We start from the raw sequence: 8,069 nt of genomic DNA, 5'->3' as shown, positions 1-8,069 counted from the left end.
GTTAACAGTAAAATGTCATCTACAGGTTTCAACTACTCGTGTCAATGTGCTGTTATTGGTCTGCAGTTTTCTCTGATGGGTTTATGTTGATGCAGAAGTTTTTGATCAGCGGAGTCTGATAGAGGCAGAAGGGTCTCCAAAGTTTTCATAGGTCACCACGCCGTCATCTTCATCATTATTCACCTGTGAAACACAAACACTCACTGATGACTTTCACATCACTGAATAGGAAATAATCCTATAGCAGCTAAGCGCACCATCAGTTACTCTTCTGTGTTTCTACAACTGAGAGAATATGTGTTTTTGTGGTAACAAAGAACATGTGAAAGAAAATAAATACAGCATCGACTGTAGTGAGTGTATAGCTTGTAAATTTGCTGTCCCCTCAAAATAACACATCACACAGCCAGTAACGTCTAAACTGCTGGCGACAAAAGTGAGTACACCCCTAAGTGAAAATGTTTTATATTTTGTGTGGCCAACATTATTTCTCAGCACTGCCTTAACCCTCTTGGGCATGGAGTTCACCAGAGCTTCACAGGTTGCCACTGGAGTCGTCTTCCACTCCTCCATGACAACATCACGGAGCTGGTGGATGTTAGAGACCTTGCGCCCCACGGATGCTCAATACGATTTAGGTCTGGGGACATGCTTGGCCAGTCCATCACCTTTACCCTCAGCTTCTTTAGGAAGGCAGTAGTCATCTTGGAGGTGTGTTTGGGGTCGTTATCATGTTGAAAAACTGCCCTGTGGCCCAGTATCTAAGGGGAGGGGATCTGCTTCAGTGTGTCACAGTACATGCTGGCATTCATGGTTCCTTCAATGAACTGTAGCTCCCCAGTGCCGGCAGCACTCATGCAGCCCAAGACCATGACACTCGCACCACCATGCTTGACTGTAAGCAAGACACGCTTGTCTTTGTACTCCTCGCCTGGTTGCCGCCACACACGCTTTACACCATCTGAACCAAATAAGTATTCTTGTGCTCATCAGACCACAGGACATGGTTCCAGTAATCCATGTCCTTAATCTGCTTGTCTTCAGAAAACTGTTTGCAGGCTTTCTTGTGCATCACCTTTAGAAGAGGATTATAATTTGATGCAGTGTGTGGCGTATGGTCTGAGCACTGACAGGATGAAACTGGATCGTATTTGATGGAAAATATTTTCTGGTTGTCTCTCTGATGTTTCCCGGCTGCTCTGCCTCAACTCTGTGACTTTTCTGATGGACAGATAGTTTTACTTGTTGCTGTAGCAAGTCAGCTAACTGCTGCTAACTAGCTCAATCAGCCTGCAAGTACAGGTCAAACTAGCTTACTCTGCTCAAACTGTGAACTTGGAGCACCAGAGTGTGCGTTTAGGTTTATACCTTCACTCAAGCACTGGAGGTTTTCAGGCCAGGGGAGGGGGTCCCAGCGGGGAATGATTCAGGGGGGCGTCACCAGGGTAGCGCGCAACAAAACTGCGCTCAGCAGCCTCCAAGTGAACGCAACATGAACAGAACCGAACACAGTCTCGTTAACGTTGACTCAGCCCCTGGGATGTCTCTGTGTTCCCATTGGTCAGACTGGCCTCTGTCGGTCTCAGAGGCTGGTCATCAGTCCGCACAGTCTGCATGACATGATACACCTCTGTGCCTGTATTTATCAAGCTTGTGCGCAGCATGTGCACAGCATGCTGGCGTGTCAATGACGTAGCCTATCACACAGCCGAAACCAACATCTGCACTATGGTGCACCTGGTCAGTGCTTGTAAATTATCCACTGCAACTTGTAACGTAAAGGCTACAAGTTGTTTTTTTTGCCAAGTGAAGTCTGTGCGAAGAACATATGCACATAAGATGACCCCTCCCCATCTGTGAATGTTCTCACCTTTAGTTCATGTCCAGATGTTGACTGCCACAACAATTATTATGAGTGCTGCTAAACCCACAAACACAATGATGAACCTCAACCAATCTGGAAAGAGAATGAAAACATAACAAATATATTTCAGCTGAAGCTTTCTGATCTGTAGTGAAGTACAAATACACTATTAGTAAATCATGCATGACTATATCTTAAGTTGCTGTGGGATTTTCATCTTTATTTCCTAATGAAACTTTTCTTCCAAACCAAAGTCAATCATCTTTAAACACACACAGAGAACAGATATTCAGGAGAAAGATTAGTTCTTACATTGTAGTTTTGTTGAAGTATCATTGGTTGCTGTCGTGGTTGTAACATGTTTTGTGCTGTTTTCAGTTGTTGTGGTTGATTTAGTTGTTGTTTGTGTTTCACCTGCACAAAAGCACAACCCAAGAAACTGTTCAGTTAGAAAATACCGCGTTTACCATCTGCTGTCACTAAATGAGAAAGAATGATGTCATCTTAAAAAGTCATTAACAAATGTTTTGGTGGTTTTATTCATCTTGAACAGCTCAGCATATTCTCACCTGCTTTCTCACCTGAGATCTGAGGGCTGAAGGTGAACAGCTGCACTTTTTCAGTGCAATCATCTGTCACTTTACACTTCAAGTTAGATCTTGATGTGTAAGATAAATGAGAATCCAGGAAAGACACAGTGGCGTAGCAGCCAGCCTGTGATGTCTTCATGTCTCTGTTATCTTTGTTCACATCGTTACCCTCATACAGCCACTTCACTGTGTGTCCACATTGTCCAGGTGTCAACACAGAGCAGTTTAACGTCACCTTATCACCGTCCTTACGTTCAGTCACTGGTGAACATGGAGATATTGTGAGAGAAAGACAACAAGAGTAAAGTTAACTTCATCACTGTGATCATAATTATTGTAATGTTTCAGTATATTGTTCTAACAAGACAGTTTGAGCTGAAAACATTATGATGTAAATACTCACTGTTAACAACAGACAGATAAACCTGAGACTCTCGATGTCCTGATTTGAACTGTCTGCAGATGTAATAACCAACATCCTCGACTGTGACCTTCTTTATAACCAGAGAACAGTTCACTGTAACACTCAGTCTGTCTGATTTAGCTTTGGTGTTAACGATAGTCTGACCAAGTTTAACCAGCTCTACTGCTGCTGTGTTTCCTGAACCCCCGAATGCCCATGTAGCATCAACACATTCTTGCTGACTGTCTTTAACATTTTCACAAGGCAAAGTGACGTCATCTCCAACTCTGACACTGAAGGAGGGAGGAGGTGTTTCAGCTGGTGCTTTTGAGAAAATGATGAAAAATAAAGTGAAATAAGAAAATGATCATAGGTAGTGATGACTTTATCCTTAGTTTCCAAGTTCACTAAACTCACTATGTTAAAAACAGATTTAGTTTTAGTTACAATTTAGCTAATAAAGTACCTTTAGCAATAATGTTCATTTATATATGTATATATGTATTCTTACCTGTAAATTGAAGCACCGCTGTAAGAAATAAAGACATTTTAATCCATTTAAACTTAACCATTGTGATTCTCTGTCTCTTGTTCTCGTGCTCAGAGCTGTCCGAGTTTCTAAAGTAGCACTTTAGTATAGAGAGCTGCACCTACTTCCTGTGATTAAGATGATGTCACCTCCTCATTTTGACTGTTAGACTGTTTTCGTCTCTTTGAATTTCTTTTTCTTCCTTCACAGTGTGTTTGTGATAATGACATGTTTCACCTCCTGAAATGAAAAAGAAGTTGTTGAAGGTGAGAAGATCATTAGTTTAGATAAATGTTTGCAACAATGCAACTTGTTTTCTTAGTGTTTATTAGAAAACAGACATGAGTCATTGTGACGTTTGACAGGACACAGACAAATAAAGAGTGAATATGCTCCCTGCAGAGAACACTAGTGTGAAATGCATTGACATTCATAGTAGGCCAGAGCAGGTGGTCATCCAAAACCTTGACCTTGAAAGTAGCCTGAGTTATTACATCTCTGGCATTCTCAGGTCACTTTGGGTGCATTTCTATTTTTAATCAGGCAATAGTGTCCAATGAGAACAGAGCTTTTCAACCCAACAGAGGGAAGGTTTTCTACTAGAAGGGGACAAGAGTTTGTACATAGTAGTGGGATGACATTTAAAGTGATAAATAATTTGTAACTTTACATTGTTACACTGTTAGTCCATTAAAGAATCACAAACTCCAGTGTAGAATTAAAGGTACAGCCACAAGAGGTGCCCCCTGGTGGTCGTGTGGTCTGGTGCTCGTAAGCGTGCTCAAACTAATGAGCAAACAAAATCGGACACGCAGAGGCCGAAACACCGGGAGACTTCACACAACATGCTGGAAACTCAGGTAAACTCCCACTGCTGTTACAGTAATATTTGTATCAGCTTGATGTTGAACTAATCCATGCTCGTTGTACGATAAGGTTACATTGACTACATTTAGACGACATGATACATCAGCGTGACCTTGCCGCCACTTTTAAATAACTCAGCAATGTCAGCACAGCTAAATGTATTTGATGATAACGAAAACGGTTAGTGAGCTCCACAACTGCTTTGTACCCTTAAATCATTTCTAGTAGGTTAAAATCAACACTTTAATACTTGTGGTCCACAGGACACTAATATGGTGTTAGCTGGTGATGTCTCTCCGTGACTAAAGCCTTTCTGATGTTGACTGTGTTTTCACCCGAGGTTGATCTGATTTCTGTTTGGCCTGAAGGTCTCCAGCACATAAAACAGTTTTTTTTATCCTTACGTGGAGTTTGTTTTGTGAGTCTATGTTGTGCTGGGAGCCAGTCGTTATTTTGGTTTTAGTGAACTCCATGTTGTTAACTGCAGAGTTGTTGCTGTGTATACAGTACAGAATCAATAAACAAGAGGCACGGGGCCGCACATCCCGGGAAATCCGGAGTCTTCACATAGAACAGCAGTAGCTCATCTGTTGGATCGGACCACAGGGGCCAAACTTGCCTCCCCACAAGCATCAATGGGCGTTGGCCCTTCATTAACCTGTCACCGGTTCACGGCTTTTCCTTCCTTGAACCGCTTTTGATAGGTGCAGACTGTTGTTGGAGATGCTCTGGACCAGTCACCTAGCCATCACAATGTGGCCCTTGTCAAAGTTGCTCAAGTATTTACCAGCAAAATCCACTGACTCCACCTCCGCTCTCCACTCCGCAGAGAAAAATGCAGCGGGTCTATTTTTGACAGAAACAGCATTGGACCGGGCAGGAAGTCTGACACAATACAAGCTTAAGATAAGAGATAAGAAATGCCACAGTGACTGCTAGCGCACAGGCTGCGATGTCTTCATATCTTTGATACCTTCTTCCACATCTTTACCGTCTTACAGCCACTTTACTGTGTTCACACCCTCCATATGTCGACACAGAGCAGGTTCATCATCGCCCATCGTCCTTAAATATTTAAAACTGTTGTGTACGTGGGCTGTAATACCTTTTCCTGAATGGATTATTTTAATAAAATCAATCACAGTCTCAACAGAAATGTAAACAACTGCACATCAATAAATATTTTACAGCCATCTATAAACAGAGAGATAATAAGCATGTGTATTTTACCTTACACATAATCTGCCGTTTAAGAGTGTTGGTAAAGGGATGAACTAGATCTAGTTCATCCCTTTACCAACAATCTTTAATTCTATCCAAAGCTACAAGAAACCATTTCTCAACCACCATCTGCTGTCTATTATACAGTGACCTGCTGTTGAATGCATCTAATACTACATGACTGTCTACAATGAGGATTTGCAACTTTAAGATTTCACTCAACTATAGCTACAACATTTCACATTTGAAAGAGGCGCTAGATAACTTTGTTTCTGGAACCCACGTCCCCTCTGGTTTAATCATTTCCAACGCACCAACTGTAACTACAGACAAACGGCTCACATATACAGGTGCTGGTCATTAGAATCTCATCAAAAAGTTCATTTATTTCAGTAATTCCATTCAAAAAGTGAAACTTATTATATTCATTCATTACACACAGACTGATATATTTCAAATGTTTATTTCATTTAATTGTGATGATTAAAACTGACAACTAATGAAAATCCCAAAATCAGTATCTCAGAAAATGTGAATATTACTTAAGATTTTTAGAAATGTTGGTCAACTGAAAAATGTGAACATGAAAAGTTTGAACATGTACAGCACTCAATACTTAGTTGGGGCTCCTTTTGCCTGAATTACTGCAGCAATGCGGCGTGGCATGGAGTCGATCAGTCTGTGGCACTGCTCAGGTGTTATGAGAGCCCAGGTTGCTCTGATAGTGGCCTTCAGCTCTTCTGCATTGTTGGGTCTGGCGTATCGCATCTTCCTCTTCACAATACCGCATAGATTTTCTATAGGGTTAAGGTCAGGCGAGTTTGCTGGCCAATTAAGAACAGGGATACCATGATCCTTAAACCAGGTACTGGTAGCTTTGGCACTGTCTGCAGGTGCCAATTCCTGTTGGAAAATGAAATCTGCATCTCCATAAAGTTGGTCAGCAGCAGGAAGCATGAAGTGCCCTAAAACTTCCTGGTAGACGGCTGCGTTGACCTTGGACCTCAGAAAACACAGTGGACCAACACCAGCAGATGACACGGCACCCCAAACCATCACTGACTGTGGAAACTTTACACTGGACTGCAAGCAACGTGGATTCTGTGCCTCTCCTCTCTTCCTCCAGACTCTGGGACCTTGATTTCCAAAGGAAATGCAAAATTTACTTTCATCAGAGAACATAACTTTGGACCACTCAGCAGCAGGTCTGTGCGTGGTGGTTCTTGAAGCACTGACTCCAGCTGCAGTCCACTCTTTGTGAATCTCCCCCACATTTTTGAATGGGTTTTGTTTCACAATCCTCTCCAGGGTGCGGTTATCCCTATTGCTTGTACACTTTTTTCTACCACATCTTTTCCTTCCCTTGGCCTCTCTATTAATGTGCTTGGACACAGAGCTCTGTGAACAGCCAGCCTCTTTAGCAATGACCTTTTGTGTCTCGCCCTCCTTGTGCAAGGTGTCAATGGTCGTCTTTTGGACAGCTGTCAAGTCAGCAGTCTTCCCCATGATTGTGTAGCCTACAGAACTAGACTGAGAGACCATTTAAAGGCCTTTGCAGGTGTTTTGAGTTAATTAGCTGATCAGAGTGTGGCACCAGGTGTCTTCAATATTGAACCTTTTCACAATATTCTAATTTTCTGAGATACTGATTTTGGGGTTTCAGTTATAATCATCACAATTAAAAGGAATGAACACTTGAAATATATCAGTCTGTGTGGAATGAATGTATACATTATACAAGTTTCACTTTTTGAATGGAATTAATGAAATAAATGAACTTTTTGATTCTAATTATATGACCAGCACCTGTATGTTTAAAATACGTTAAACATTATAGTTGAACTAATTACCGTTATCGCTCTGCCACTGATAAACATGGGAATAGCTTTGTGGCTACTTTAGCTATGTGCAGCGTTAGCTGCTGTCAGCGATGTTAGAAAATATTTAGAAGTGATGAACTAGGGGAAAATGATAGGACCATTAGCTAGAACTGCCACACTGTTTCAGAATTAAGTCTACAATCAAGTCTGTCAACAGTGCAGCCTCCACCACTCACTTACTGTACCATTAAACACAGTGCTGTGAGCTGGGAGGTCATGAATGTTTTCAGGAGAGGAGACGTGATGAGGGCTCTTTTTATTATAATTTCAGTCATGTATTTCACCTGAATGACCAACTCTCCGGGAATTCAGACTGAACTCTTTGTTGTCTGGTCTGCATGTTTTGTAGACTCTGGTCAGCTGCTGTGTTGTTTTGTGGTGTTGTTAACAGGGGAGTTGCAGAGCGCCCTCTGGTGGGCAAACTATGCATCACTCATGACATGACTGAAGGATCTGTATCTCCTGTTCTTTTTTAATAGTCTATAATCGGCTGTTATAAACGCCAATGCCGATTTAAGTACAATTAGCTCATATCGGCCGATTATATCAGCAGCAGCATCATAAATATAGACACTTCAACCCTTTATTTAAATCTCTGCAATTTAGCCATTTAGTTAACACTCTCATCCACATGCATTTACACCAGACAGTAGATAACTAATCAATCAGCAATAATAAATACCAGCTGTCTTAGAAGAAACCAACAGACAAGTGG

Source organism: Micropterus salmoides, unplaced genomic scaffold (genome assembly GCF_014851395.1).
Source record: "Micropterus salmoides isolate LMB-PRFRI ecotype aquatic unplaced genomic scaffold, ASM1485139v1 Ms_hic_scaffold_18, whole genome shotgun sequence".
Taxonomy (NCBI): Eukaryota; Metazoa; Chordata; class Actinopteri; order Centrarchiformes; family Centrarchidae; genus Micropterus; species Micropterus salmoides.
The sequence above is the reverse complement of the archived record's forward strand: the minus strand, read 5'-3'. Positions refer to the sequence as shown.